Here is a 7,519-nt window from a genome sequence, read left to right on the forward strand (position 1 = left end):
AACTCTGAAGAGGGTCCACCCATACGAATTATAAGCTGTGAGTATAGAGGGAACATCTTAACGCTGTGCTTTGCGTCAGCGAAATGTATTGATACCGTCAAAAAGCTCGTTGGAGTATGCATACTCCCTGGGGCGCAAAGTTCGACCTTGCCATCCCACTGCTCACAAAGGCGATGGTCTTCGTCAAGGATGTGGACGGCAAAATCGCAACAGAACGCATAATAGAAGTCCTAAACAAGCAAAACCAAGATGTGGCTGTGGAGAAATCGCAGGTTATCCACAGGGAGGAGAAGAAGGAAGGAACTCTCCTTGTGGTTGGCATTGATCAAGTCTCCGTGACAAGTTTGGCTAAGACTAAAGGCATGGTGTATTACGGGGCCATGGCCATCTTTTTCAAGATAGGGAAGACAAGGATAGGCGAATATCCTCATATTGAGCCATCAGGCGGTGCAGTGGCGGGACACTCACTATCGCCTAACGGACAGGGGGCCGACGACGAGATTATCACCGACTCTCTCAATATTGGGGAGACTATGATAAGTAAAGATCCTAAAACTAAAACATCACTACTCCCAAGAAGTCCATTTACACAAGATTTGAAAGACTACTATAGGCGAAAATACTAGTATTGAAACATCAGGCAGTACAGGGACGTCGACTCAATACAGCCTAACGAAAAGCGACCTGGAGATGGAACCATTACCGACTTTCTCAAGATTCTGAAGACTAGGGTAGGTATAGAACCAAATACGAAAAATTGTGGCAGTGCAGTGACAGAAAAGTCAATGCAGCCTTATGAGAAGGGAGCGGGCGATGATATCATCAACCATTCCCAAGAAGTTCATTTACTGGAGGACCAATGATTGAGGTTATCCAGATAAACCTCCACCGAAGCGAGACAGCTATACACGCTCTGATGGAGAAAATCAGGAGCCATGGATGACCTGGAACAAAAGTTTCTGGACTGAACCATATCAACTACCAATTATTCTATGCAAACACTGGTACTCGGCCGAGGACCTGCTTTATTTATCATAAAAGTTTAAATTATGTATTTTCCCCAGAGTAGTCAACGTCGGATGCAACAGTGACGAGACAGGGAACTGTCACAATATCTGCCTTTAGATTCTCCGACACCGCCACCAAAGTCGGTGCTGCAATGGAAACGAGGTACTAATAGGGTGCTATGCAAACTCTCACCACATTTCTTGGGGTAGTACAAACACTTATAAGCAGGGCCAGGCCCTGGCAGAGTTCTTGAATACTACCGACTTAAAAATATTTAATATTGGTAACACCGCTACCTTAGTTGATAGGATAAGGGAGGAGGCATAAGATGTGACGATATGACTATTAGATTCGGGATTGGACTAAGGAGGAGGTTTAAATGTGACGATATGTTCGGAAAATCTAATCGATAAGGTTCAGGATTGGAGGGTCTCCATGGACCACTCTATGGAATACGCTACATAAGGTTTATAATCGGTTTAGGATAACTTTCTGGAATAAGTTGAAAACCAACTGGCAAAAATGATACCCCAAAAACACGAAATTGGTATTAATTTTTTTTAGGGTCAACTTACCAGGGGGAGCGCCACATCCCAAAACCGATTAGGACAATATGGGTATCAAATGAAAGGTATTTAAGAGTAGAGTACGAACTTGGTACACTTGGACCCAAATGTTAATACCATATTCGTTTTCTGGTCTCCAATACCTTTCATTTGATACCCTTATTGTGCCGATCGGACCACTTTGGGATATGGGATAAGAGGGAGGGTCCGCCACCACCTGATATCTAAAAATTATATAGCCTATGTTGCCTTCCAGACAAACATACACAATCTATGAAAATTTTAGGAAAATCGGTTCAGCCAAGTATCATATAGTCATAATGGATCTAATGGCGTTTTTGAAGGGTTGCGTGACCCCCTATACTTCGATCTGATTTTGTATGCCAGATTCGAAATCTACTCCCGAATACCTTTCATTTGAGCCCCATATTGAAATGAACGTCCAATATGGCTGTTTGGGGGAGTTTTGGGGTTGGGGCGGCCCGATGGGTACTTAGACTCTGATTTTAATGCAGTATTCGTATTGTTCTCTCCAATACCTTTCATTTGATACCTATATTGTACCAAGGGTCCACTTTTGATTTTAAGTGGTGTTTTTGGAGTAACGGGGGAGGGTCCACTCTCTTCCAATATCAACAAACTAAAAAACCATTTCGTCCTTCCTGACCATTTTCGTAATCTACTCCCGAATACCTTTCATTCAAGTCCCATATTGTCATGATCGTCAAATAAACCTATTTTAAGGGGTTTTGGGGCTGGGACGACCCCCGAGGTACTTGGACCCACCCAATATGAAATTCGTAGTCTACTCTTAAATACCTTCCATTTGAATCCCATATTGCCCCGATCGGTCCACTTTTATTTTTGGGTAGTACTTTAGGGATAAGTAGGAGGGTCCGCCCCCTCCCGATATCAAAAAATTATATAGCCTATGTTTCCTTTCAGACCAACTCACACAATCTGTGAAAATTTCAAGGTAATCGGTTCAGCCGTTTTTGAGTCTATACGGAACAAACAAACAAACCGACAAGCAAACAAACAAACAGACAAACACAAATTGAATTTCATATATCAGATGTTCTCCAATGTTTTCTTCTTCTAACAATTTCAACTCATCGCTTCGTATAAAGACCCCTTAAGTTCTTTTCTATATTAACAACCCACCACCTTCTAAAAACAAGGATGTTCATCATCCATCCCTGACAGTGGCAACTGCTTTGTTTTGTTTCTTTGTTTTTGTACATTTGGTTTTGCTGTTCCGTTTCTTCTTCCTCTCCTTGGGCGCAATATCAAACTACAAACCCAATGGGAAACTGTCAAACTAGAAACATAGAGCATCCCTCCAAACATTTGGAAGTGACTTTCTCACTCCCTCCCAGAATAGTCACTTTTTAGGTCCTTTTATATGATAGTTTGTAGAGATTTCAAGATTTACAACAACAAAATACATTACTGTCGGAATTCTATCATTCATGTTTCGCTAATTAGTTTCTCATAATCAACTGTTATTGCTTCAAATTTAAAAATAGATTTTTTGTTGTTGTTTTGGACGCTAACTCAAAAAACCTCAAACAAGAGAATGTATGTTAACTTAGCCTTCTGTAATTAAGAAAGGCCAGTAGCACAGAGGGATATCATACGCCTCACAATCGTAAGGTTGGCTGTTCAAATCCCAGTCAGGGAAAATCATTGCAAATAAAATCTTCGATTATTAATCTTGATTTGGAAAAGAAATAAATTAGAAAGAGAAATAAAAATTAGCCTCACTCTAAAAGGTTAAAAAAATTTGGCAAATAAAAATTTATTTTTATAAATGACGTTGATAATCGAATTTTACACTTTTTTTAGTCCCTATTTAGTCACTCATGGGTATGTATCGCCAAGTGGCACGTTTTCTCCCGTACCGAGACACTAATTAGAGTAAAAAATGATATCGCCTGAGATTGTTTTCAACTTCCTTGAGTGCAGATTTAGTGACTCGCACGATAGAAAATGTTTGGAGGGATGCACAAAATAAACAAAAACACACAAATACGCATACAATGCGGCTAGCTGTATACGTGTATATGAGCGGCGCACCACCTACTTTATAAAAGGGGGTTGGTTGGTTGGAAGGAAAAGGAACTAAACCAAAACAAAAAAAAAATTATATAAATTTTGTTTTAAACAAAACGAAGAAAATCCATGAAGGAAATAAAATCACAAAATGCTGATGTTGCAAAACGAAGGCAATGATAGAGAGAACATATAGGGAAACTAAGAATTAAGACCTTGTTTTGGCTGAAGTAAAGCTGCAGTAGCCCTTTCTTATCACTGTGTGTAAAATGAGCCGCCGCATGGCGGACAGGGCAAATGAAACTTTGAGTTGCCCATAAAGAAGAACGAATGGCAGAAGGAAGACAAAAGAACACATATGTATGTATATTGCTAGATTTTTGTTGCTTTTGCCTTTTTTTTTTTTGTTTGGGGCTTTTTTTCACTTGGCATTTTGGTTTCTTTGTTTTTTAATACGTTACACGTTTCTGCTGCTTGTCTATCTGTTTATTTTTTGGAATATATTTTTTGCTCTCTAGCACAACACATGTACGTAGATACGTACCTATGTATGTACGAAAATACATACATATGTAAATGAATTTATTTTAAGGTACTGCATGGAACGAACGTCTAGAATCAAGCAAGCAATCATAAATGAAAGAATGGGAAAATACGTTTTCTTTAAATTTTTGGTTTTGTGGTTTATTGCTGCTGTTTTTAGAAATATTCAAAATCACTGTGTACGACGCTTTTGCTGGCAAACATTTTAAGTAGGCCGGCGGCGCCGCAGCCGTTCATACATCTAAGAAATTGTTGCTTAATATTCTAAATCAACCAACGCACACAGCCAAACTTTAGCAAAAAAATAAATAAAAAACAAACAGCACTCTCTCGCACTCACCTTAAGCGTTGAAATGGGCGGCTTTGATGTAGTAAGGGGAATAGAGACAAGACAAAACGTCAAAACGAGATGGCTTTTTCCGGACACACGGCTACCAAATATTGCACAGATTTATGGAACTTGAAACTTAAAAAAACCGATATACAACTACTTTCTCGCTATTGGCCAACTCTTAGTTTAAACCCGACAGAATTTAAAAAATTTTGAGTTTGCTTGTTGTTTATTTTGTTGGCTGCCAATTCGTCGCTGCCAACGTCGTGAAGGCAGCAGTGCGAGGACAATACAAAACAACGTTAAAACCCCGTAACCGTATGTTTTTCTGGGTATATTTTTTTCATGAATGAAATCAATTTGCCATAGCTTTTCTATTCACACCTCTTGCGAAGTGTTTAACTTCGTTTTGTTTTAACACAAAACACGCACAACACACACACCGACAGATAGACAGACAGACAGACGACGAGGCACGCGAGTAGACAAAGTTGAAAACAACCGACCGATGCAAGCAGCACATTACCACTAAACCACTAAGAGAACCAATAACGCCATACACTATTTAAATATTTTCTTAATTTTGTTGCTGCTTTACTCTTTCTGTTTTGTCTCACTCTCACTGTGGAATGTTGCAGCCACGTTTTTACAATACATGCCATACGTTCACATGTATTTTTCCGTTTTTTGTTGACGAATGGGAGAATGAAGGAATTGCCATATCATTTCAAGTAAAAACAGTGACAGCACAGCTGATTGTGAACAATGTTTAGCTGCTAACGGTTATTTCAGTTTGAATGTGTGTCTCCTTGTTTATTCGTTGTAATCGCACATTTGCCAAAACAGAGCCTGTTAGTCAAGACATCAACAAAAAGTAAGCAAAGCTTAATGTTAAGTTGTTGTTGTAAACAGACAAGCAGTCTAAGCAAGCAGAGTTGCCATTTAGAAACGAGCGAAAGAAAGGTGGAAATGAACTAAAGAGGAATCTACTCTTTTTATTATTATTAAACTGGAAAATGGGTGTATATTAATGCAAACATATGTTGGAATTGCAAATTAGCCAAGCAACTGGGGCAACTTCTCACATATCAATGAGTGCTGTCCCATTCAAGTTTAAGCTAAATGAGTGCCGAGTGCCACAGAGCGACTAGGATTGCCAGATGGTCGAGATTATCCCGACTTTCTGTTGCAAACCCGACTCCGAGTTTTACGTTTACATATTAATGCGATTAATTATAAAAATTCCTAGAGAGCATAGATGTACAACTCCAATGATGGGATATTACTTGCAGTAACAGCATTTGCTAGTCCTTGAACAAGTTAAAACGGCACTGAATTTAGCTGTATCAACATTTTGTATACCTACGATGATGTTTTTTTGGTAAACCTTATACTGAAACAATATTAGAGGGTTGCTTGGACCTCTGTGAGCCTTTCATGGAAATCGAATGTATAAACCCTTCGTCATCACAAAACACCAAATTAAGAAATTGATCAAGTATATAGCGGTGATATCATAGTGTGAGCCTGTGTAGAAAATATCGGGAACATGCGTGTCGAAATCGGGACCTTGGGAACCAAGGTTGGAAGAGGTATAAAGTGGGCGATTGCAACTAATTCCCCTTTGATATTTCAAAGAATTTTCGTGGTCAAAGTACACTTGCATTATATACGAGAGAAATGGCCTGCACACAGTACTTTTTATATGTATTCCCCACTGTTGTCTTTGAACGATTTCATTTAACTTGTGCGAGAAAGTTACGGCCATAAAGAGTAAAAAGTGATACCTTTTAACCATAAAAAGTACCGTTTTAACTTGTTTTCAATACCATTTTGCCAAGACTGCCTGGTCATAATACGGTCCTGCAGGTGGAGATCCGGACGATCACGGAATGCCTAAAGTGGTTTGGTGCTTAACGGACTTTAAACTGGCCGTAAGGGCAATAACAACCAGGACGGTAAGATCATGAACGATCATGGAATGTAAGAAGGCGATTAACGCCTTCTCTGATAATGGCACAATCCACATCGTTTGGGTGCCGGCCCATAACGGAGTGAGGGAGAATGAAAGGGCAGACGATTTGGCGATGAAGGCCAGAGGACTGCCGTCAATAAACTTGGTTAACCCGAGGCCTTTTGGGTTGACGCAGTCCCAGTTAAGGGCGTAGGTGATGAATAGCGAAAAGATCGGTTGGACGGGGAAAATCCTATGTGGAGATCCAGATCGTGAGAGGACGAGGCTGTTACCGAAAGGAAGTAAAAAGGAGGTCAGTATAGTTTTGGTATTATAACGGGGCACATAGGACTACGAGCTCACTTATTCAAAATCGATGCGGCAAGTGATAGCTTATGTAGGGCATGTGGGGAAGAAGGCGAGACGTTGAGGTTACTTCTTCAATATTTAGAGCGCTCAACAAACCAATTACTGGCTTACTGTCCATAGTGGCATGGGACCCAATTTTCAATCTAACCTAACCTACTAATTTTTATTGTAATCTTATAAGAACGAATTTGATATTTTTTTTTTCTGTGCAAAGTGCCGGTGGCCGCCCCAGCCCTAAAACACCCTCCAAACGGTTCATATTTGCCGGCCATAGCAATATGGGACTCAAATTAATGGGATTAGGAAGTGTAGCATGAATTTGATATCCATATTTGAGACGAAATGTCTGAGGTGTCGTCCCTCTCCTAATGAGAACATTACCCTAGGAAGAACATTACCACTAGGAACCGAGAAGGCCGAATTCTCACACATCAATAAGTGCTTTCCGATTCAAGTTTAAACTCAATGATAAGGGAACTTTTTTATAGCTAAGTCCGAACGGCGTCCCACAGTGCGACACACCTCTTTGAGGAAAAATTTTTAGATGACCATGCATGGCATTGTACCTCGCAAATGTCGCTAATATTAAGAGGGGATAAACACCGCTTTGTCCGATGTTCTCGCCAGGTTTCGAACGTGTTCAGCGTCATAGGTTACAATGACACGAATTCGATATCCGCATTCAGTGAGAAG

At 40.0% G+C, this 7,519-nt stretch overlaps 1 protein-coding gene across 13 annotated transcripts in view; it reads right to left on the reverse strand.

Moving 5' to 3' along the window:
* Positions 1–5,059, reverse strand: part of LOC106081447 (sodium/hydrogen exchanger 3) — a 275,612-nt gene extending 270,553 nt beyond the window's left edge. For 7 of the 13 annotated variants that reach the window (XM_013243387.2, XM_013243389.2, XM_059364878.1 and 4 more), the window contains exon 1: positions 4,513–5,058. The gene's annotated coding sequence lies outside the window, so the exon portion shown is untranslated. Of the gene's footprint in view, positions 1–4,512 lie in introns of all 13 variants that reach the window. The other 6 variants (XM_059364879.1, XM_013243392.2, XM_013243393.2 and 3 more) reach the window with 2 other exon arrangements.
* Between the last annotated feature and the right edge of the window lie 2,460 nt (positions 5,060–7,519).

Source organism: Stomoxys calcitrans, chromosome 3 (genome assembly GCF_963082655.1).
Source record: "Stomoxys calcitrans chromosome 3, idStoCalc2.1, whole genome shotgun sequence".
In the NCBI taxonomy this organism is placed as follows: domain Eukaryota; kingdom Metazoa; phylum Arthropoda; class Insecta; order Diptera; family Muscidae; genus Stomoxys; species Stomoxys calcitrans.